At 41.3% G+C, this 25,142-nt stretch overlaps 1 protein-coding gene across 1 annotated transcript in view; it reads left to right on the top strand.

The window, feature by feature from the left end:
• The window catches only part of SPOCK1 (SPARC (osteonectin), cwcv and kazal like domains proteoglycan 1), a 547,123-nt gene that overhangs the window by 58,829 nt on the left and 463,152 nt on the right, over window positions 1-25,142 (top strand). The window lies entirely within an intron of this gene.

Raw genomic sequence — 25,142 nt, 5'->3', positions numbered from 1 at the left:
CCAAGCGTACCCTTCCCTCTCCCCATGTCCTCATGTCCATTCTCTATGTCTGTGTCTTTATTCCTGTCCTGCCCCTAGGTTCTTCAGAACCATTTTTATTTTTTTTTAAGATTCCATGTATATGTGTTAGCATACAGTATTTGTTTTTCTCTTTCTGACTTACTTCACTCTGTATGACAGACTGTAGGTCAGTCCACCTCACTACACATAACTCAATTTTGTTTCTTTTTATGGCTGAGTAATATTCCATTGTATATATGTGCAACATCTTCTTCATCCATTCATTTCTCAGTGGACATTTAGGTTGCTTCCATGTCCTGCCTATTGTAAATAGAGCTGCAATGAACATTGGGGTACATGACTCTGTTTGAATTATGGTTTTCTCAGGGTTATGCCCAGTAGTGGGATTGCTGGGTCATATGGTAGTTCTATTTTTTGTGCTTTAAGGAACCTCCATACTGTTCTCCATAGTGGCTGTATCAATTTACATTCCCACCAACAGTGCAAGGGGGTTCCCTTTTCTCCACACCCTCTCCAGCATTTATTGTTCGTAGATTTTTTTTTTTTTTTTTTGGCTGTACACGGGCCTCTCACTGTTGTGGCCTCTTGCATTGCAGAGCACAGGCTCTGGACGCGCAGGCTCAGCGGCCACGGTTCATGGGCCTAGCCGCTCTGCGGCATGTGGGATCCTCCTGAACCGGGGCATGAACCCGTGTCCCCTGCATCGGCAGGCGGACTCTCAATCACTGCGCCACCAGGGAAGCCCTGTTTGTAGATTTTTTGATGATGGCCATTCTGACCGGTGTGCAGTGATACCTCATTGTAGTTTTGATTTGCATTTCTCTAATGATTAGTGATGTTGAGCATCCTTTCATGTGTTTGTTGGCAATCTGTATATCTTCTTTGGAGAAATGTCTATTTAGGTCTTCTGCCCATTTTTGGATTGGGTTGTTTGTTTTTTGGATATTGAGCTGCATGAGCTGCTTGTATATTTTGGAAGTTAATCCTTTGTCAGTTGCTGTATTTGCAAATATTTTCTCCCATTCTGAGGGTTGTGTTTTCATCTTGTTTATGGTTTCCTTTGCTGTGCAGAAGCTTTTAAGTTTCATTAGGTCTCAATTGTTTGTTTCTTTTTTTGTTTCCATTACTCTAGGAGGTGGGTCAAAATGGAACTTGCTGTGATTTATGTCATAGAGTGTTCTGCCTATGGTTTCCTCTAAGAGTTTTATAGTGTCTGGCCTTACATTTAAGACTTTAATCCATTTTGAGTTTATTTGTGTATGGTGTTATGGAGTGTTTTAATTTAATTCGTTTATATGTAGCTGTCCAGTTTTCTCAGCACCACTTATTGAAGAGGCTGTCTTTACTCCATTGTATATTCCTGCCTCCTTTATCAAAGATATGGTGACCATATGGGCGTGGATTTATCTCTGGGCTATGTATCCTGTTCCATTGATCTATATTTCTGTTTTTGTGCCAGTACCATACTGTCTTGATTACTGTAGCTTTGTAGTATAGTCTGAAGTCTGGGAACCTGATTCCTCCAGCTCTGTTTTTGTTTCTCAAGATTGCTTTGGCTATTCAGAGTCTTTTGTGTTTCCATACAAATTGTGAAATTTTTTGTTCTAGTTTTGTGAAAAATGCCATTGGTAGTTTGATAGGGATTGCACTGAATCTGTAGATTGCTTTGGGTAGTAGAGTCATTTTCACAATGTTGATTCTTCCAATCCAAGAACATGGTATATCTCGCCATCTGTACCATCTTTACTATCTTTCATTAGTGTCTTACAGTTTTCTGCGTACAGGCCTTTTGTCTCCTTAGGTAGGTTTATTCCTAGGTATTTTATTCCTTTTGTTGTAAATGGGAGTGTTTCCTTAATTTCTCTTTCAGAGTTTTCATCATTAGTATATAGGAATGCAAGAGATTTCTGTGCATTAATTTTGTATCCTGCTACTTTACCAAATTCATTGATTAGTTCTAGTGGTTTTCTGGTAGCATCTTTAGGATCCTCTATATATAGTATCTGCACACAGTGACAGTTTTACTTCTTCTTTTCTGATTTTATTCCTTTTATTTCTTTTTCTTCTGTGATTGCTGTGGCTAAAACTTCCAAAACTATGTTGAATAACAGTGGTGAGAGTGGGCAACCTTGTCTTGTTCCTGATCTTAGTGGAAATGGTTTCAGTTTCTCACCATTGAGAATGATGTTGGATGCGGGTTTGTCATATATGGCCTTTATTATGTTGAGGTAGGTTCCCTCTATGCCAACTTTCTGGAGGGTTTTTTATCATAAATGGGTGCTCAATTTTATCAAAAGCTTTTTCTGCATCTATTTAGATGATCATATGGTTTTTATCCTTCAGTTTGTTAATATCATGTGTCACATTGATTGATTTGCGTATATTGAAGAATCCTTGCATTCCTGGGATAAACCCCACTTGATCATGTTGTATGATCCTTTTAATGTTATGTCGGATTCTGTTTGCTATTATTTTGTTGAGGATTTTTGCATCTATTTTCATCAGTGATATTGGCCTGTAGTTTTCTTTCTTTGTGACATCCTTGTCTGGTTTTGGTATCAAGGTGATGGCCTCATAGAATGAGTTTGGGAGTGCTCCTCCCTCTGCTATATTTTGGAAGAGTTTGAGAAGGATAGGTGTTATCTCTTCTCTAAATGTTTGATACAATTTGCCTGAGAAGCCTTCAGGTCCTGGGCTTTTGTTTGTTGGAAGATTTTTAATCACAGTTTCAATTTCAGTGCTTGTGATTGGTCTGTTCATATTTTCTATTTCTCCTGGTTCAGTCTTGGAAGGTTATACCTTTCTAAGAATTTGTCCCTTTCTTCCAGGTTGTCCATTTTATTGGCATATAGTTGCTGTAGTAATCTCTCATGATCCTTTGCATTTCTGCATTGTTAGTTGTTACTTTTCCTTTTTCATTTCTAATTCTGTTTATCTGAGTCTTCTCCCTTTTTTCTTGATGAGTCTGACTAATGGTGTATCAATTTTGTTTTAATGAACCAGGTTTTAGATTTATTGATCTTTGCTATTGTTTCCTTCATTTCTTTTCCTTTATTTCTTTTTTTTTTTCTTTTTTGCGGTATGTGGGCCTCTCACTGTTGTGGCCTCTCCCGTTGCGGAGCACAGGCTCCGGACGCGCAGGCCCAGAGGCCATGGCTCACGGGCCCAGCCGCTCCGCGGCATATGGGATCCTCCCAGACCGGGGCACGAACCCGTATCCCCTGCATCGGCAGGCGGACTTTTAACCACTGCGCCACCAGGGAGGCCCTCCTTTATTTCTGATCCGATCTTTATGATTTCTTTCTTTCTGCTAACTTTTTTTTTTCCTTTCCCCAATTGCTTTAAGTGTAAGGTTAGGTTGTTTATTTGAGATTTTTCTGATTTCTTGAGGTAGGATTGTTTGCTGTGAACTTACCTCTTAGAACTGCTCTTGCAGCATCCCACAGGTTTTGGATTGTCGTGTTTTCATTGTCATTTGTTTCTAAGTAATTTTTGTTTTCCTCTTTGTTTTATTGAGTGATCTCTTGGTTATTTAGTAGCATATTGTTTAGCCTCCATGTGTTTGTATTTTTTACAGTTTTTTTCCTGTAATTTTTATCTAGTCTCATAGTGTTGTGGTTGGAAAAGATACTTGATTTGATTTCAGTTTTCTTAAATTTACCAAGGCTTGATTTGTGACCCAAGATATGATCTATCCTGGAGAACCTTCCATGAGCACTTGAGAAGAAAGTGTATTCTGTTGTTTTTGAATGGAATGTCCTATAAATATCAGTTAAGTCCATCTTGTTTAATGTGTCATTTAAAGCTTGTGTTTCCTTATTTATTTTCATTTTGGATGATCTGTCCATTGGTGAAAGTGGGGTGTTAAAGTCCCCTACTGTGATTGTGTTACTGTTGATTTCCTCTTTTTTGGCTGCTGGCATTTGCCTTATGTATTGAGGTGCTCCTATGTTGGGTATATAAATATTTACAATTCTTATATCTTCTTTTTGGTTGCTCCCTTGATCATTATGTAGTGTCCTTCTTAGTCTCTTGTAATAGTCTTTATTTTAAAGTCTATTTTGTCTGTTATGAGAATTGCTACTCCATCTTTCTTTTGATTTCCATTTGCATGGAATATCTTTTTCCCTCCCCTCACTTTCAGTGTGTATGTGTCCCTAGGTCTCAAGTGGGTCTCCTGTAGACAGCATATATGTGGGTCTTGTTTTTATATCCATTCAGCCAGTCTGTGTCTTTTGGTTGGAGCATTTAATCCCTTTACATTTAAGGTAATTATCGATATGTATGTTCCTATTACCATTTTCTTAATTGTTTTGGGTTTGTTTTTGTAGGTCTTTTCCTTCTCTTGTGTTTCCTGCCTAGACAAGTTCCTTTAGCATTTGTTGTAAAGCTGGTTTGGTGGTGCTGAATTCTCTTAGCTTTTGTTTGTCTGTAAGGTTTTAATTTCTCCATTGAATCTCAGCGAAATCTTACTGGGTATATTAATCTTGGTTGTAGGTTTTTCCCTTTCATACTTTAAATGTGTCCTGTCACTCCCTTCTGGCTTGCAGAGTTTCTGCTGAAAGATCAGCTGTTAACCTTATGGGGATTCCCTTGTATGTTATTTGTTGCTTTTCCCTGCTGCTTTTAATATTTTTTCTTTGTATTTAATTTTTGATAGTTTGATTAATATGTGTCTTGGCGAGTTTCTCCTTGGATTTATCCTGTATGGGACTCTCTGTGCTTCCTGGACTTGATTAACTATTTCCTTTCCCATATTAGGGAAGTTTTCAACTATAATCTCCTCAAATATTTTCTCAGACCCTTTCTTTTTCTCTTCTTCTTCTGGGACCTGTATAATTCAAATGCTGGTGCGTTTGATGTTGTCCCAGAGGCCTCTGAGACTGTCCTCAATTCTTTTCATTCTGTTGTCTTTATTCTGCTCTGTGGTAGTTATTTCCCCATTTTATCTTCCTGGTCACTTATCCATTCTTTTGCATCAGTTATTCTGCTGTTGATACCTTCTAGAGTATTTTAAATTTCATTTATTGTGTTGTTCATCATTGTTTGCTCTTTAGTTCTTCTAGGTCCTGGTTAAACGTTTCTTGTATTTTCTCCGTTCTATTTCCAAGATTTTGGATCATCTTTACTATCATTACTCTGAATTCTTTTTCAGGTAGACTACCTATTTACTCTTCATGTGTTTGGTCTGGTGGGTTTTTACTTTGCTCCTTCATGTGCTGCATATTTCTCTGTCTTCTCATTTCGTTTAACTTACTTTGTTTGAGGTTTCCTTTTCGCAGGCTGCAGGTTGTTCAGTGGCTTGTGTACACTTCCTGGTGGAGGGGACTGGTGCCTGTGTTCTAGTGTGTGGGGCTGGATCTTGTCTTTCTGGTGGGCAGGACTGAGTCTAGTAGTGTGTTTTGGGATGTCTGTGAACTTAGTGTGGTTTTAGGCAGCGTCTCTGCTAATGGGTGGGGTTGTGTTCCTGTCTTGCTAGTTGTTTGGCGTGGGGCGTCCAGTGCTGGAGTCTGCTGGTCGTTGGGTGGAGCTGGGTCTTAGTGTTGAGACAGAGATCTCTGGGAGAGCTCTTGCCAATTGATATTATGTGGGACCAGGAGGTCTCTAGTAGTCCAGTGTCCTGAACTCACCTCTCCCACCTCAGAGGCGCAGGTGTGATGCCAGGCTGGAGTGCCAAGACCCTGTCCGCCACACAGCTCAGAAGAAAAGGGAGAAAAAATTAAAAAAAATAAAATAGTTATTAAAAAATAATAGTAATAAAAAAAGAGGAGAGCAACCAAACCAATAAACAAATCCACCAGTGATAACAAGTGCTAAAAACTATACTAAGATAAACTTAAAAATCAGAAACAAATCAGTTGCTGACAGCAAACCGCACATCTACAGCTGCTCCCAAAGTCCACCGCCTCAATTTGGGATGATTCGTTGTCTGTTCAGGTATTCCACAGATGCAGTGTACATCAGGTTGATCGTGGGGATTTAATCTGCTGCTCCTGAGGCTGGTGGGAGAAATTTCCCTTTTTCTCCTTTGTTCGCACAGCTCCTGGGGTGCAGCTTTGGTTTTGGCCCCGCCTCTGGGTGTAGGTCGCCGGCAGACGTCTGTTTCCACTCAGACAGGAGGGGGTTAAAGCAGCAGCTGATTAGGGGGCTCTGGCTCACTCATGCTGCGGTGAGGGTGGTGTACGGTAGTTGTAATTGGAATGCAGGGGGAGCCTGTGGCGACAGAGGCCTGCATGACGTTGCACCAGCCTGAGGTGTGCCGTGTGTTCTCCCAGGGAAGTTGTCCCTGGATCACGGGACCCTGGCAGTGGCGGGCTGCATAGGCTCCCGGGGTGTCTGGATAGTGACCTGTGCTTGCACACAGGATTTTTGTTGACTGCAGCAACAGTGTTAGTGTTTCATGCCCATCTCTGGGGTCCGAGCTGATAGCTGTGGCTTGTGCCCGTCTCTGGAGCTCGTTTAGGTGGTGCTCTGCCTTCTGTGGGCAGGCAGGGAAGCAATCCCCTCTCCTCGCACACCCTGACACAATGGTCTCTTGACTCTTAGGCAGTTCCAGACTTTTTCCTGGACTCCCTCCCAGCTAGCAGTGGCACAGTAGCCCCCTTCAGCCTGTGTTCACGCAGCCAACCCCAGTCCTCTCCCTGGGATCTGACCTCCGAAGCCCGAGCCTCAGCTCCCAGCCCCTCCCCACCCCAGTGGGTGAGCAGACAAGCCTCTCAGGCTGTTGAGTGCTGGTCGGCAACTGTCCTCTGTGCGGGAATCTCTCTGCTTTGCCCTCTGCACTCTTGTTGCTGAGCTCTTCTCCATGGTTCTGAAGCTTCCCTCCTGCCCACCCCCCATCTCCGCCAGTGAAGGGGCTTCCTAGTGTGTGGAAACTTTTCCTCCTTCACAGCTCCCTCCCAGAGGTGCAGGTCCCATCCCTATTCTTTTGTCTCTGTTTTTTTTTTTTTTTTTTAATTTTGCCCTACCCAGGTACGTGACTGCCTTTTGGGAGGTCTGAGGTCTTCTGCCAGTGTTCAGTAGGTGTTCTGTAGGAGTTGTTCCACATGTAGATGTGTTTTTGATATATCTGTGGGGAGGAAGGTGATCTCGCCATCTTACTCCTCCATCATCCTGAAGGTCCCTCCCCCGGCACTTTTCTATGTATGGGAAGATGCAAGAGTCTGGGCTCACTGAAATCATTCCTTTGATATGCACCTCAGCTATCTGGGGCCAGTATCCTGTGTTTTCTCATCCTGAGTCTCTTTTGAACCGTACAGTGCTCACTACTGGGGCAGCTGTAATTTGATGGCTTGATGGCTACAACATCCTTTGTTTACTGATATGGCAGGCAATATTTTTCATCCACATCTCCTTATACAAACAAACAAACAAAAACACCAAATAGGGAACCACTGGTTTACCCACCTTAGGCAAGAAGGAGTGATAGTTTATGTTAGGAATCAGTAAAAAAAAAAAAAAAAAAAAAAAAAAAAAATTAGGCTGTCTTTTTGGGTCAAAACAGGCATTTCAAGGGAATTCCCTGGCAGTCCAGTGATTAAGACTCACATTTTCACTGCCGAGGGCCCAGGTTCAATCCCTGGCTGGGGAACTGAGATCTTGCAAGCCCCATGGTGTGGCCAAAAGAAAAAACAAAAGACAAAAAACAGGCATTTCGATTTATGAAAATCTACTTACAAGAATCATTGCCACATTCATACCGCCAGGATGTAATCAGGGTTTATTCACAGTGGCTAAGAGGTGAAAGGTACCCACGTGTCCATTGATAGATGATTGGATAAACAAAATGTGGTATATACACAATGGAATAGTATACAGCCTTAAAAAAGAAGGAAATACTGACACATACTACAACCTGGATGAACCTTGAGGATATTATGCTAAGTGAAATAAGCCACTCACAAAAAAGACAAGTGCTAGGTGATTCCACTTACATGAGGTCCCTAGTGTAGTCAAAATCATACAGACAGAAAGTTGAATGGTGGTTGTCAGGAACTGAGGAGGGAGGGAGGAATGGGGAGTTGTTGTTTAATGGATACAGAGTTTCAGTTTTGCAAGATGAGAGAGTTCTGAAGATCTGTTGCACCAAAATGTGTATGTATGTAGCATCACTGTACTGTGTGCTTAAAAACGGTTAAAACGGTAAATTTTATGTGACTTTTTTTTTTTACCCCGGTGAAACAAAAACAATCTTTTTTCTTTTTTTCAGTCTCTAAGCCATGTTTATCTGTGCCTGTCTTTTTTCTGTTCCATGATGTTGACACATTTCCAATTTTCTCTTACTTTGCATCTTATATACCTTTTTCATGTGGGGATACCTCAGAATCCAGGTTGGACTTATTTGGGGATCGCTCACCTGTGGCCTCCTACAGGGACCGAAGGGAAGACTGCCTTCCCCTCTGGGGCCCTCCTGCAATGGTTTCTACCCTTCATCACTGGGTACCACCTATGATCTGTTTCTTCCTGGCCCAGTGACTCTCTGGAGATCCAATTGCTGTGTTATTTTCTGTAGCTGTGTTGATTAATTATATCACTGGGGTTGGTTTAATTGAAGTGACTCTGCTGTTAACAAATGTATACAAGGTTCATGAAGAAAAAAGTCTTTGGGTACTTCCATTTCCCCCAGAGAGAAAATATAGCCTTCTTCCTGCATCTTTTGAATTTTTACTGCTAATAACTGCCTGGCACTGCTTGTTGGTGTGATGTTTAGGTCCAAAGGGATATTTTGGAGCCTGTGTGTACATGATTTAATGTAGAACATAGAATTTTAGTGTTGGAAGGGATCTCGGAGGGTTTTTATTTCAACCTCCTTGTTTTATAGAGGAGGAATTTGGGGTTTTGACTAGGGGAGTGGTCATGGCAGAGTCAGAACTAGGCCAGGGTTCCAGTTTGTATTGTGAGCTCCTTCTATTCCTTGATGCACCCTCTTGGTATTTATAAAACTGTATTTAGTTCCGGTTATCGAAACACTATCCATTTCAGAGCACAATATATCTATTAGCTTGAAATGAGTGTGCGCCGAGTCTGAGAGCTATGAGAAGTGACTTTGCACCATGTTTGAAGCCCTCCACGGGTTGCCCTCCCTTTACCCAAAAGATATACTTCTGATGTCATGTATTGAAGAGGAAGTCCAGACTAAGCCATGGGGATGGCAGTGTTTAAGGGGAAGATAAAAAAAGATGAGTCTACAGAGGACACTGAGAAGGACTAGCTGGAGAGGGAGTAATCATTAATTGAATCATTAATTGTAATCATTAATTGAAGATCTAGTATGATTGAGGCACCATGCTGGGCACTTCATGTACCTCACTCTTGAAACCTGCAATACCCTTCAAGTGGGTATTAGTCATGATTTATGGGCTCAGAGTTTAAGTAACAAGCCCAAGGTTAGCTGTCTAGCCAACATGGTAGACCTGACTTTTTTCAAAGACCATGTTCTTTTCCACCCCATGGGAAGGGGGGCTGCAGTAGAGATGGAGGCACCAGAGTCCAGAAAACCCTCCTCCTTTAGGTGACCTCAGCAACTTGCACAGATGTCAAGTTCCAGGAACTTAACCATTGCACATACAAGTCGGAGGCGGGGACCACTGACCTCCTTCCTCACTGACTAGGTCATGTAATGGTGACCTGGACCAGGAGGCTGTTTAAAATGGAACATGGAAAAGAATGCCAGTGATGTAATTGCATCATGAATTGTGGCCAGAAAAGAAGCCTAACAACCAACTCATTTTCTGTTGGGCACAAGACACAGAGGACCTACTGTAATTAATACTGTTTTTTTTTTCTTCGTGTTGGCAAGTGCCTCTTTATTTTTTCTTCCTTGAGTGCACCTGATGGATTAGCTTTCACCTACAGTCTCGGTGTTGGCGTTGTCTCGCTGGGCTGTGAAGTGTTTGGTGATGGTGGTGGTGGGGTGATCCTCAGGTTGCATGAGCGTGGCCACACACCACGGTGTGACATTTACGGAGAGTTTAGTGTGTGCAAGGGAGTGTACTTGAGTGTTGTCCCTGTGTTCTGGTATTTATCTCTTGTCACAACCCTGTGAGTTAGATAATACAAGGTCATTTGCTGGTGGAGAAACTCTGCTGAAGGAAGTTAGCAACTTGCCCAAGACCCCTTGACAAATAATGGTGAATTAGGGATTTGAACTCAGCTCTCTGACCTTCCCCTTATTCTCTACATCTTTCCTCATTTGTTGTGGGCTGGCATCTTGTCCACTCAGAGTCTCCTTGGCCTGAATCTTTTTTTTTTGGCCCTCAACTATGATCATCCTGGAAGACCCTGCAGGGCTAGCAAGGTTGTTGAAGAGGTCACTGGTTGAGTGAACTGGAAGAGTTAAAGTAACTTATGCAGAGGCCTTCCTCTGCAGCTGGAGTAGCTGACACCTGGGGAGTAGGTGGAGGCCCAGGAGGAGTGGGCCACTTTCTGCAGGACCTTCATCAGTAAGTGAGCACTGCAGACCCATCACCAACGAAGCTTTGTTCTTCTGCTTCTTTAGAAGTGGAACGAAGCTCTTGCTGAGACTCTGGAAATTGTGATGTGCCTGAACACCCTGGACCTTTAGGGGCAGTTCTGGGGGCCCCTCATTCCTGCAGCGAGCATGCTTTCTGGTTCTGCCAGCAGCTCTGCCCCTGCCTTGTTGTGAATGGGTAACTGCTCATCCCCAGGGACCTGGACTGAATGTCTTATTGAGAGCCAGCGCCTTAATACTTAGAAACATTTCCTCTATTTGAGGCCTCTTGCTTATGGATTTCCATCTGTCACCAGGGTGGTTCTGTGCTCTCTTGCTAATGAACTGTCCGGGAGTCAACAGCCTGGGCACAGTGGATGGGTATTACCATCCGTGTGGCATAAGACACAGCTGCCAGCCCTGTGTGACTGGAACCTGGGGTCAGAGCCTCTGAGGTAATTAAAAAGCTGCACCATTAACCACTTTCCCATACCCTTCTTATACACAGGGAGTCCTGCAAATACGCCTTTGCTCACTAGCCTGTGGTGAGCAGAGGTTTAGGCCTGGCAGGCGGCCAAGACTTCTGATTGGATTTATCTTCCTAAGTAGTATGATTTGATAAATGTTGGAATCGCAGACTTGGGGAGCTGAAAGAACCTTGGTTCAATCCCTTTATTTTGCAACTGAGAAAACAAAGGCAGGAGACAGGAGGTCATTTCCTTTGCTAGGTCTCATGGGAGACACAGGGGTGAAAGCTGAGGCAGCCCCTGCCTTGTGCCCCCAATTTTTCTGGGCTGCCACTTCAGATATGTCAGGGGCAAATGCTTCTAACGCTGATCCTGTTGCCTGAGAAAATGGGAAAAGAAGATGATAAAGAGATTGGAGAGGGGCTTCCCTGGTGGCGCAGTGGTTGAGAGTCCGCTTGCTGATGCAGGGGACACGGGTTCGTGCCCCGGTCCGGGAGGATCCCACATGCTGTGGAGCAGCTGGGCCCGTGAGCCATTGCTGCTGAGCCTGCGCGTCCAGAGCCTGTGCTCCGCAACAGGAGAGGCCGCAACAGTGAGAGGCCTGCGTACTGCAAAAAAATTAAAAAAAAAAAAAAAAAAAGATTGGAGAAACCTCATCAGTCTTCCAGTAGACAGTGGGTAGGTTTCTTCTCAGGTGCTCTGATGTTGAACATTTGATTTTGCCTCACTTATTTCTATCCAGAATCACAGGAATAGTGGTGATGAATGCTCAACCACTCTCTGCCAAGTGAACAAGGATCAGCTGTCATGTTAGAACACTCCCTTGTTCTTCAGGTTATTAAAGAACTATTAGTGCCCTCTCACAGGCATGTAATAAATGAAGCCTCCCAAGCCTTTGATAGTAGTCATAAGTGCCTCATTTGCACCCAAGGATTCGCTTGCTCACTCAGCAGGATCTGGGTCAATAGACATCATTTTCATAAGACACTTATCTATCTTTTTCATATTAGACAGGCTTCTTTTTTCCCAGAATTTGCTTTTGGGGCAGTAGGCTTTTGGGAAAAACATAAAACTGGCAGATTATAAGAATAAAGCTTGAATAAAATTTAGGTATGAGAAATAAAATGTAGGAGGAGGACCTTCAAAATGGCAGAGGAGTAAGACATGGAGACCACCTTCCTCCCCACAAATACATCAAAAATACATCTACATGTGGAACAACCCCTACAGAACACCTACTGAACGCCGGCAGAAGACCTCAGACTTCCCAAAAGGCAAGAAACTCCCCACGTACCTGGGTAGGGCAAAATAAAAAAGAAAAAACAGAGATAAAAGAATAGGGATGGGACCTGTACCTCTGAGAGGGAGCTGTGAAGGAGGAAAAGTTTCCACACACTAGGAAGTTCCTTCACTGGTGGAGACGGGGTGGGTGGGGGGGAAGCTTCAGAGCCATGGAGGAGAGCACAGCAACAAGGGAGCAGAGGGCAAAGCGGAGAGATTCCCGCACAGAGGATTAGTGCCGACCGTCACTCACCAGCCTGAGAGGCTTGTCTGCTCACCCACCAGGGCGGGCGGGGGCTGGGAGCTGAGGCTTGGGCTTCGGAGGTCAGATCCCAGGGAAAGGACTGGGGTTGGCTGCGTAAACACAGGCTGAAGCGGGCTAGTGTGCCACAGCTAGCGGGGAGGGATTCCAGGAAAAAGTCTGGAGCTGCCTAAGAGTCAAGAGACCATTGTTTTGGGGTGTGCAAGGAGAGGAGATTCAGAGCACTGCCTAAATGAGCTCCAGAGACGGGTGTGAGCCGCAGCTATCAGCGAGGACACTAGAGACGAGCATGAAATGCTAAGGCTGCTGCTGCAGCCACCAAGAAGCCTGTGTGCAAGCACAGGTCACTATCCACACCTCTCCTCCTGGGAGCCTGTGCAGCCCGCTACTGCCAGGGTCCTGTGATCCAGGGACAACTTCCCCAGGAGAACACATGGCACGCCTCAGGCTGTTGCAACGTCATGCCAACCTCTGCGGCCACAAGCTTGCTCCGCATTCTGGACCCCTCCCTGCCCCCAGCCTGAGTGAGCCAGTGCCCCCTAATCAGCAGGTGCTTTAACCCGTCCTGTCAGGGCAAAGAACAGACACCAGAGGGTGACCTACACGCAGAGGCGGGGCCAAATCCAAAGCTGAACCCCAGGAGCTGTGCGAACAAAGAAGAGAAAGGGAAATTTCTGCCAGCAGCATCTGGACCAGTGGATTAAATGCCCACAATCAACTCTATGTACCCTGCATCTGTGGAATACCTGAACAGACAATAATTCATCCCAAAATTGAGGCAGTGGACTTCGGGAGTAACTGTAGACTTGGAGTTCCCTGTATGCAACTGACTAGTTTATGCTTTTTATGTTTATCTTAGTATAGTTTTTAGTGCTTGTTATCATTGGTGGATTTGTCTATTGGTTTGGTTGCTCTCTTCTTTTTTTAAATTACTTTTTAATTTTAATAATATATTTTTAATTTTTTATTTTAATAACTTTATTTTATTTTATTTATTTTTCTTTCTTTCTTTCTTTCTTTTTTCTCCCTTTTCTTCTGAGCTGTGTGGCTGACATTATCTTGGTGCTCCGGTCTTGTGTCAGGCCTGAGCCTCTGAGGTGGGAGAGCCGAGTGCAGGACATTGGACCACCAGAGACCTCCCAGCCCCATGTAATATCCATTGGCAAGAGCTCTCCCAGAGATCTCTGTCTCAACACTATGACCCAGCTCCAGACAATGGCCAGCAGACTCGAGTGCTGGACACCCCATGCCAAATAACTAGAATGACAGGAACACAACCCCACCCATTAGCAGAGAGGCTGCCTAAAATCATACTAAGTTCACAGACACCCCAAAATATACCATCAGATGTGGTCCTACCCTCCAGAAGGACAAGATCCAGCCTCACCCACCAGAACACAGGCACCAGTCCCCTCCACCAGGAAGTGTACACAAGCCACTGAACAGCCTGCAGCCTGCGAAAAGGAGATCCCAAACACTGTAAGTTAAACGAAATGAGAAGACAGAGAAATATGCAGCAGATGAAGGAGCAAGGTCCTACCCACCAGACCAAACAAATGAAGAGGAAATAGGCAGAGTACCTGAAAAAGAATTGAGAGTAATGATAGTAAAGATGATCCTAAATCTTGGAAATAGAATGGAGAAAATACAAGAAACGTTTAACCAGGACCTAGAAGAACTAAAGAGCAAACAATGATGAACAACACAATAAGTGAAATTAAAAATTCTCTAGAAGAAATCAATAGCAGAATAACTGAGGCAGAAGAACGGATAAGTGACCTGGAAGATAAAACAGGGGAAGTAACTACTGCAAAGCAGAATAAAGAAAACAGAATGAAAAGGATTGAGGACAGTCTCAGAGACCTCTGGGACAACATTAAGTGCACCGGCATTCGAATTATACGGGCCCCAAAAGAAGAAGAGAAAATGAAAGGGTCTGAGAAAATATTTGAAGAGATTATAGTTGAAAACTTCCCTAACATGGGAAAGGAAATAGTCAAGTCCAGGAAGCACAGAGAGTCCCATACAGGATAAATCCAAGGAGAAACTGGCCAAGACACATATTAATCAAACTATCAAAAATTAAATACAAAAAAAATATTAAAAGCAGCAAGGGAAAAGCAACAAACAACATACAAGGGAATCCCCATAAGGTTAACAGCTGATCTTTCAGCAGAAATTCTGCAAGCCAGAAGGGAGTGGCAGGACACATTTAAGGTGATGAAAGGGAAAAACCTACAAGCAAGATTAATATACCCAGCAAGATTTCACTGAGTTTCGATGGAGAAATTAAAACCTTACAGACAAACAAAAGCTAAGAGAATTCAGCACCACCAAAGCAACTTTACAACAAAGGCTAAAGGAACTTGTCTAGGCAGGAAACACAAGAGAAGGAAAAGACCTACAAAAACAAACCCAAAACATTTAAGAAAATGGTAGTAGGAACGTACGTATTGATAATTACCTTAAATGTAAAGGGATTAAATGCTCCTACCAAAAGACACAGACTGGCTGAATGGATATAAAAACATGACCCACATATATGCTGTCTACAGGAGACCCACTTGAGACCTAGGGACGCATACACACTGAAAGTGAGGGGAGGGAAAAAGATATTCCATGCACATGGAAATCAAAAGAAAGTTGGAGTAGCAATTCTCATATCAGACAAAATAGACTTTAAAATAAAGACTATTACAAGAGACAAAGAAGGACACTACATAATGATTAAGGGATCAACCAAGAAGATATAAGAATTGTAAGTATTTATGCACCAAACATAGGAGCACCTCAGTACATACGGCAAATGCTAACAACCATAAAAGGGGAAATCGACAGTAACACAATCATAGTAGGGGACTTTAACACCCCACTCTCACCAATGGACAGATCATCCAAAATGAAATTAAGTAAGGAAACACAAGCTTTAAATGACACATTAAACAAGATGGACTTAATTGATATTTACAGGACATTCCATCCGAAAGCAACAGAATACACTTTCTTCTCAAGTGCTCATGGAACATTCTCCAGGATAGATCGTATCTTGGGTCACAAATCAAGCCTTGCTAAATTTAAGAAAATTGAAATTGTATGAAGTATTTTTTCCAACCACAACACTATGAGACTAGATATAAATTACAGGAAAAAAAAAACTAAAACATACAAACACAGGGAGGCTAAACAATATGAGACATTTATAATGAAGAGATTACTGAACAAATCAAGGAGGAAATCAAAAATACCTAGAAACAAATGACAATGAAAACACGATGATCCAAAACCTATGGGATGCTGCAAAAGCAATTCTAAGAGGGAAGTTCCTAGCAAACAATCCTACTTCAAGAAACAAGAAAAATCTCAAACAACCTAAACTTACACCTAAAGCAATTAGAGAAAGAAGAAAAACAACAACAATAAGAAAACCTCCCAATGTTAACAGAAGGAAAGAAATCATAAAGATCGTTCAGAAATAAATGAAAAAGAAATGAAGGAAACGATAGCAAAGATCAGTAAATCTAAAACCTGGCTCTTTGAGAAAATAAATAAAATTGATAAGCCATTAGCCAGACTCATCAAGATAAGAAGGGAGAAGACTCAAGTCAATACAATTAGAAATGAAAAAGGAGAAGTAACAATTGACACTGCAGAAGTACAAAGGATCTCATGAGAGATTACTACAAGCAACTATATGCCAATAAAATGGACAACCTGGATGAAATGGACAAATTCTTAGAAAAGTACAACCTTCTGAGACTGAACCAAGAAGAAATAGAAAATATAAACAGACCAATCAGAAGCACTGAAATGGTAACTGTGATTGAAAATCTTACAACAAACAAAAGCCCAGGACCAGATGGCTTCACAGGCAAATTCTTTCAAACTTTTAGAGAAGAGCTAACACCGATCCTTCTCAAACTCTGCCAAAATATGGCAGAGGGAGGAACACTCCCAAAGTCATTCTACAAGGCTACCATCACCCTGATACCAAAACCAGACAAAGATGTCACAAAAAAAGAAAATTACAGGCCAATATCACTGATGAACATAGATGCAAAAATTCTTAACAAAATACTACCAAACAGAATCCAACAGCACATTACAAGGATCATACACCATGATCAAGTGGGGTTTATCCCAGGAATGCAAGGATTCTTCAGTATATTCAAATCAATCAATGGGATATACCATATTAACATATTGAAGGAGAAAAACCACATGATCATCTCAATAGATGCAGAAAAAGCTTTCGTCAAAATTCAACAAGCATTTATGATAAAAACCCTCCAGAAAGAAGGCATAGAGGGAACTTACCTCAACATAATAAAGGCCATATATGAGAAACCCACAGCCCACATCGCTCTTGATGGTGAAAAACTGAAACCATTTCCACGAAGATCAGGAACAAGACAAGGTTGCCCACTCTCACTGCTCTTATTCAACATAGTTTTGGAAGTTATATCCACAGCAATCAGAGAAGAAAAAGAAATAAAGGGAATTCAAGTTGGAAAAGAAGAATTATAGCTGTCACTGTTTTGCAGAGGACATGATACTATACATAGAGAACCCTAAAGATGCTACCAGAAAACTACTAGAGATAATCAATTAATTTGGTAAAGCAGCAGGATACAAAATTAATGCACAGAAAGCTCTTGCATACCTGTACATGAATGATGAAAATTCTGAAAGAGAAATTAAGGAAACACTCCCATTTACTACTGCAACAAAAAGAATAAGATACGTAGGAATAAACCTACTTAAGGAAACAAAAGACCTGTATGCAGAAAACTGTAAGACACTGATGAAAAAAATTAAAGATGATATAAACAGATGGAGAGATATACCATGTTCTTGGATTGGAAGAATCAACATTGTGAAAATGACTATACTACCCAAAGCAATCTACAGATTCAATGCAATCCCTATCAAACTACCAGTGGCATTTTTCACAGAACTAGAACAAAAAATTTCACAATTTGTATGGAAACACAAGAGACCCCAAATAGCCAAAGCAATCTTGAGAAGAAAAACGGAGCTGGAGAAATCAGGCTCCCTGACTTCAGCCTATACTACAAAGCCACAGTAATCAAGACAGTATGGTACTGGCACGATAACAGAAATATAGATCAGTGGAACAGGATAGAAAGCCTAGGGATAAACCCACGCACATACGGTCACCTTATCTTTGATAAAGGAGGCATGAATATACAGTGGAGAAAAGACAGCTTCTTCAATAAGTGGTACTGGGAAAACTGGACAGCTACATGTAAGACTGAAATTAGAACACTCCCTAACACCATACACAAAAATAAACTAAAAATGGATTAAAGACCTAAATGTAAGGCTAGACACTATAAAACTCTTAGAGGAAAACATAGGCAGAATACTCTGTTTCATCAATCACAGCATGATCCTTTTTGACTCACTTCCTAGAGAAATGGAAATAAAAACAAAAATGAACAAATGGGACCTAATGAAACTTAAAAGCTTTTGCACAGCAAAGGAAACCATAAACAAGACCAAAAGACAACCCTCAGAATGGGAGAAAATATTTGCAAATGAAGCAACTGACAAAGTATTAATCTCCAAAATATATAAGCAGCTCGTGCAGCTCAATATCAAAAAAACAAACAACCGAATATAAAAATGGGCAGAAAACCCAAATAGACATTTCTCCAAAGAAGATATACAGATTGCCAACAAACACGTGAAAGGATGCTCAACATCACTAATCATTAGAGAAATGCAAATCAAAACTACAATAAGGTATCACCTTACACCAGTCAGAATGACCATCATCAAAAAATCTACAAACAGTAAATGCTGGAGAGGGTGTGGAGAAAAGGGAACCCTCTTGCACTGTTGGTGAGAATGTAAATTGATACAGCCACTATGGAGAACATTATGGAGGTTTCTTAAAAAACTAAAAATAGAACTACCATATGACTACTGGGCATATACCCGGAGAAAGCCATAATTCAAAAAGAGTCATGTACCACAATGTTCATTGCAGCACTATTTACAGTAGCCAGGACATGAAAGCAACCTAAGTGTCCACTGACAGATAAATGGATAAAGAAGATGTGGCACATATATACAATGGAATATTACTCAGCCATAAAAAGAGACAAAATTGAGTTATGTGTAGTGAGGTAGGTGGACCTAGAGACTGTCACACAGAGTGAAGTAATTCAGAAAGAGAAAAGTAAACACTGTATGCTAACACATATATATGGAATCAAGAAAAAAAAAGATTCTGAAGAACCTAGGGGCAGGACAGGAATAAAGATGCAGACCTAGAGAATGGACTTGAGGACCCGGGGAGGGGGAAATATAAGCTGGGACAAAGTGAGAGTGTGGCATGGACATATATACACTACCAAATGTAAAATGGATGGCTAGTGGGAAGCAGCCACATAGCACAGGGAGATCAGCTCAGTGCTTTGTGACTGCCTAGAGGAGAGCGATAGTGAGGGTGGGAGGGAGACACAAGAGGGAGGGGTATCGGGATATATGTATACGTATAGCTTGTTTACTTTGTTATACAGCAGAAAGTAACACAACATTGTAAAGAAATTATACTCCAATAAATATGTAAAAAAAATAAAAATAAAAAGTAACTTTCAGGGAACCAGAGCACTGTGCCATTTCCATTCATATCCGCACTTCAGCATAATGAGGTTTAGAATCAAAATTGAATTCTGAGTTCTGTAAGATGATTGCTCATAAGGAAGGGTGCATATAGGCCCACTAATAATAGTGCTCAGGGAGGCTGGAGAGAGTGTGTAAGGCAGGTGATGAACAGCAAGTGGTAGAGGTTAACCCCTGACACAATCAGAAGATTCCACAGGTGAGCCTCCCAGTTACTTGTTCATTCCTGTTGATCTTGGTTTTGGTCGTTTTTTTTTTTTGCGGTATGCGGGCCTCTCACTGTTGTGGCCTCCCCCGTTGCGGAGCACAGGCTCTGGACGCGCAGGCTCCGGACGCGCAGGCTCAGCGGCCATGGCTCACGGGCCCAGCCGCTCCGTGGCATATGGGATCCTCCCAGACCGGGGCACGAACCCGCATCCCCTGCATTGGCAGGCGGACTCCCAACCACTTGCGCCACCAGGGAGGCCCTTTGGTCGTTTTTTTAAAAAAAAATTTTATTGGAGTATAGTTGATTTACAATGTTGTGTGTTTCAGGTGTACATCAAAGTTTATCAGTTATATATGTATATATCTATATAGGTATATATATCCATTCTTTTTCAGATTCTTTTCCCATATAGGTTATTACAGAAAATTGAGTAGAGTTCCCAGTGCTACAGAGTAGGTCCTTATTAGTTACTTATTTTATACGTAGTAGTGTATATATGCTATTCCCAATTTCCTAATTTGTCACTTCCCCCCACATTTCCCCTTGGATAACCATAAGTTTTATTTTGAGATCTATGAGTCTGTTTCTGTTTTGTATGGGTTTTGCTCTTTTTTTTTCTTTTTGCGGTACGTGGGCCTCTCACTGTCGCGGCCTCTCCCGTTGTGGAGCACAGGCTCCAGACGCGCAGGCCCACCGGCCGCAGCTCACAGGCCCAGCCGCTCCACGGCATGCGGGATCCTCCCAGACCGGGGCACGAACCCGTGTCCCCCGCACTGGCAGGCGGACTCCCAACCACTGCGCCACCAGGGAAGCCCTGGGTTTTGCTCTTTGATGAATGTCCTTCCAAGGTAGGCATACATACTCTGCCCTAGAGTTACATTATTGGGCCATGTAAACCCTTATTCCATCTGCATGAAATGAATTGTGTCTCCCCAAAATCCAGATGTTGAAGCCCTAACCCCCAATGCGAGCATGTTTGGAGACAGGGCTCTTAGAAGCTAATTAAAGTTAAAGGGGGGGGGGTTCAATAGCATTTCAGAGATTTCCTTCTCTGTCTGCCACATGAGTACACAGTGAGAAGACAGCCATCTTCAAGCCAGAAAGAGAATCTGACCAGTGCTCACCCATGCTGGCACCCTGATCTTGGACCTTTGGCCTCTAGAACTGTGAGAAAATTAATTCCTGTTGTTTGAGCCACCCAGGCTATTGTAGTTTATTATGGCAGCCCAAGCTGACCGATATCTGTCCTTCCTCCCTCCCTTCTTCCTTCCTCCTTCCCTCCCTTCTTTCCTTCCTTCTCTCTTATTTCATGTCAACTTTTCCAACTTACATCTATAAATTTTGTTTGTTTGTTTATAAGTGAATCATTAGGTAGCTTTGGATGCATTTTGACCTGGAAATAATGTTCTAGGTTATGATTGGGTTACCAAATGGCCCTGAAAAATCTGTGTAAGCCATGATGTAGCTAAATGGCATGTTACAAGGTGTCACATGGTATTTAGACACCATTAAAGAAAAAAATGGATAACACATTCACATTGTTCAAAAAGGTCTAAATGGAGAGTTTCATTTTTATCCCATCCACCATCCATCCTGTTTCCAATGCTGCTTCCCCAGGTAACCATTTGTACTAGTTTGAATACACACATGTACATAAATTTAACTTCCCAAGACCTTTTTTTTTTAAAAAAACATCTTTATTGGAGTATAACTGCTTTACAATGGTGTGTTAGTTTCTGCTTTATAACAAAGTGAATCAGCTATACATATACATATATCCCCATATCTCCTCCCTCTTGCGTCTCCCTCCCACCCTCCCTATCCCACCCCTCTAGGTGGTCACAGAGCACCGAGCTGATCTCTCTGTGCTATGTGGATGCTTCCCACTAGCTATCTATTTTACATTTGGTAGTATGTATAAGTCCATGCCGCTCTCTCACTTGATCCCAGCTTACCCTTCCACCTCCCCGTGTCCTCAAGTCCATTCTCTACGTCTGCGTCTTTATTCCTGTCCTGCCTCTAGGTTCTTCAGAACCATTTTTATTTTTATTTTTTAGATTCCATACATATGTGTTAGCATAGGGTATTTATTTTTCTCTTTCTGACTTACTTCACTCTGTATGACTGACTCTAGGTCCATCCACCTCACTACATATGAATTTGGTAAAGCAGCAGGATACAAAATTAATGCATAGAAATCTCTTGCATTCCTGTACACTAATGATGAAAAATCTGAAAGAGAAATTAAGGAAACACTCCCATTTACCACGATGTTTTTGGATTGGAAGAATCAACACTGTGAAAATGACTATACTATCCAAAGCAATCTACAGATTCAATGCAATCCCTATCAAACTACCAGTGGCATTTTTTACAGAACTAGAACAAAGAATTTCACAATTTGTATAGAAACACAAAAGACCCCGAATAGCCAAAGCAATCTTGAGAAGAAAAACGGAGCTGGAGAAATCAGGCTCCCTGACTTCAGCCTATACTACAAAGCCACAGTAATCAAGACAGTATGGTACTGGCACAATAGCAGAAATATAGATCACTGGAACAGGATAGAAAGCTCAGAGATAAACCCACGCACATATGGTCACCTTATTTTTGATAAAGGAGGCAGGAATATACAATGGAGAAAAGACAGAAAAGAAATAAAGGATTTCCTTTATTTCTTTTTCTTCTCTGATTGCTGTGGATATAACTTCCAAAACTATGTTGAATAAAACTGGTGAGAGTGGACAACCTTGTCTTGTTCCTGATCTTAGAGGAAATGGTTTCAGTTTTTCACCATTGAGAATGATGTTGGCTGTGGGTTTGTCATATATGACCTTTATTATGTTGAAGTAAGTTCCCTCTATACCTATTTTCTGGAGGGTTTTTATTATAAGTGGGTGTTGAATTTTGTCTAAAGTTTTCTCTGCATCTATTGAGATGATAATATGGTTTTTCTCCTTCATTTTGTTAATATGGTGTATCACATTGATTGATTTGAATATATTGAAGAATCCTTGCATTCCTGGGATAAACCCCACTTGAGCATGGTGTATGATCCTTGTAATGTGCTGTTGGATTCTGTTTGGTAGTATTTTGTTGAGGATTTTTGCATCTATGTTCATCAGTAATATTGGCCTATAGTTTTCTTTTTATGTGACATCTTTGTCTAGTTTTGGTATCAGGGTGATGGTGGCCTCGTAGAATAAGTTTGGGAGTGTTCCTCCCTCTGCTATATTTTGGAAGAGTTTGAGAAGGATAGGTGTTAACTCTTCTTTAAATGTTTGATAGAATTTGCCTGTGAAGCCTTTGGGTCCTGGGCTTTTGTTTGTTGGAAGATTTTTAATCACAGTTTCAATTCCAGTGCTTTCAGACCAATTGTGATTGGTCTGTTTATATTTTCTATTTCTTCCTGGTTCAGTCTCGGAAGGTTGTGCTTTTCTAAGAATTTGTCCATTTTTCCAGGTTGTCCATGTTATTGGCATATAGTTATTCATAGTACTCTCTCATGATGCTTTCTATTTCTGCAGTTTCAGTTGTTACTTCTCCTTTTTCATTTCTAAGTGTATTGATTTGAGTGTTCTCCTTTTTTTTCTTGATGAGTCTGGCTATTGGTTTATCAATTTTGTTTATCTTCTCAAAGAACCAGATTTTAGATTTATTGATCTTTGCTATTGTTTCCTTCATTTCTTTTTCATTTATTTCTGATTGATCTTTGTGATATCTTTCCTCTGGTAACTTTCGGTTTTTTTGTTCTTCTTTCTCTAATTGCTTTAGATGTAAGGTTAGGTTTTTTTATTTGTGATGTTTCTTGTTTCTTGAGGTAGGTTTGTATTGCTATAAACTTCCCTCTTAGAAGTGCTTTTAATGCATCCCGTAAGTTTTCGGTCGTCATGTTTTCATTGTCATCTGTTTCTAGGTATTTTTTGATTTCTTCAGTAATCTCTTGGTTATTAAGTCCTGTATTGTTTAGCCTCCATGTGTTTGTATTTTTTACAGATTTTTTTCCTCTAATTGATATCTATTCTCATAGCATATTGCTCAGAAAAGTTACTTGATATGATGTCAGTTTTCTTAAATTTACAAAGCCTTGATTTGTGACCCAAGGTACAATCTATCCTGGAGAATGTTCCCTGAGCAATTGAGAAGAAATTGTATTCTGTTGTTTTGGATGGAATGCCCTATAAATATCAGTTAAGTCCATCTTGTTTAATGTGTCATTTAAAGCTTGGTTTCCTTATTTATTTTCATTTTGGATGATCTGTCCATTGGTGAAAGTGGGGTGTTATAAAGTCCCCTACTATTATTGTGTTACTGTCGATTTCCCCTTTTATGGCTGTTAGCATTTGCCTTATGTACTGAGGTGCTCCTATGTTTGGTGCATAAATATTTACAATTCTTATATCTTCTTCCTGGTTGATCCCTTGATCATTATGTAGTGTCCTTCTTTGTCTCTTGTAATAGTCTTTATTTTAAAGTCTATTTTGTCTGATATGAGAATTGCTACTCCAGCTTTCTTTTGATTTCCATGTGCATGGAATATCTTTTTCCCTCCCCTCACTTTCAGTGTGTATGTGTCCCTAGGTCTCAAGTGAGTCTCCTGTAGACAGCATATATGCGGGTCTTGTTTTTAGATCCATTCAGCCAGTCTGTGTCTTTTGGTTGGAGCACTTAAATCCCTTTATATTTAAGGTAATTATCGATATGTATGTTCCTATTACCATTTTCTTAAATGTTTTGGGTTTGTTTTTGTAGGTCTTTTCCTTCTCTTGTGTTTCCTGCCTAGACAAATTCCTTTAGCCTTTGTTGTAAAGCTGGTTTGGCAGTGCTGAATTCTCTTAGCTTTTGTTTGTCTGTAAGGTTTTAATTTCTCCATCGAATCTCAGTGAAATCTTGCTGGGTATATTAATCTTGGTTGTAGGTTTTCCCCTTTCATACTTTAAATGTGTCCTGCCAGTCCCTTCTGGCTTGCAGAGTTTCTGCTGAAAGATCAGCTGTTAACCTTATGGGGATTCCCTTGTATGTTGTTTGTTGCTTTTCCCTTGCTGCTTTTAATATTTTTTTTGTATTTAATTTTTGATAGTTTGATTAATATGTGTCTTGGCCAGTTTCTCCTTGGATTTATCCTGTATGGGATTCTCTGCAGTTCCTGGACTTGATTGACTATTTCCTTTCCCATGTTAGGGAGTTTTTAACTATAATCTCTTGAAATATTTTCTCAGTCCCTTTCTTTTTCTCTTCTTCTCTGGGACCCATATCATTCAAATGCTGGTGTGTTTAATATTGTCCCAGTGGTGTCTGAGACTGTCCTCAGTTCTTTTCAATCTGTTGTCTTTATTCTGCTCTGTGGTAGTTATTTCCCTGTTTTATCTTCCTTGCCACTTATTCGGTCCTTTGCATCAGTTATTCTGCTGTTGATTCCTTCTAGAGTATTTTAAATTTCATTTATTGTGGTATTTATCATTGTTTGCTCTTAATTCTTACAAGTCCTAGTTAAACGTCTCTTGTATTTTCTCTATTTCCAAGATTTTGGATCATCTTTACTATCATTACTCTGAATTCTTTTTCAGGTAGACTGCCTATTTCCTCTTCCTTTGTTTGGTCTGATGGGTTTTTACCTTGCTCCTGTATCTGCTGTGTGTTTCTCTGTCTTCTCCTTTTGCTTATCTTACCGTGTTTGGGGTCTCCTTTTTGCAGGTTGCAGGTTTGTAGTTCCCGTTATTTTTGTTGTCTGCCCCCAGTGGCTAAGGTTGGTTCAGTGTGTTGTGTAGGCTTCCTGGTGGAGGGGACTAGTGTCTGTGTTCT

The sequence above is a fragment of the Mesoplodon densirostris genome, chromosome 3 (assembly GCF_025265405.1).
Source record: "Mesoplodon densirostris isolate mMesDen1 chromosome 3, mMesDen1 primary haplotype, whole genome shotgun sequence".
Lineage (NCBI taxonomy): Eukaryota > Metazoa > Chordata > Mammalia > Artiodactyla > Ziphiidae > Mesoplodon > Mesoplodon densirostris.
The sequence above is the reverse complement of the archived record's forward strand: the minus strand, read 5'-3'. Positions and strand labels throughout refer to the sequence as shown.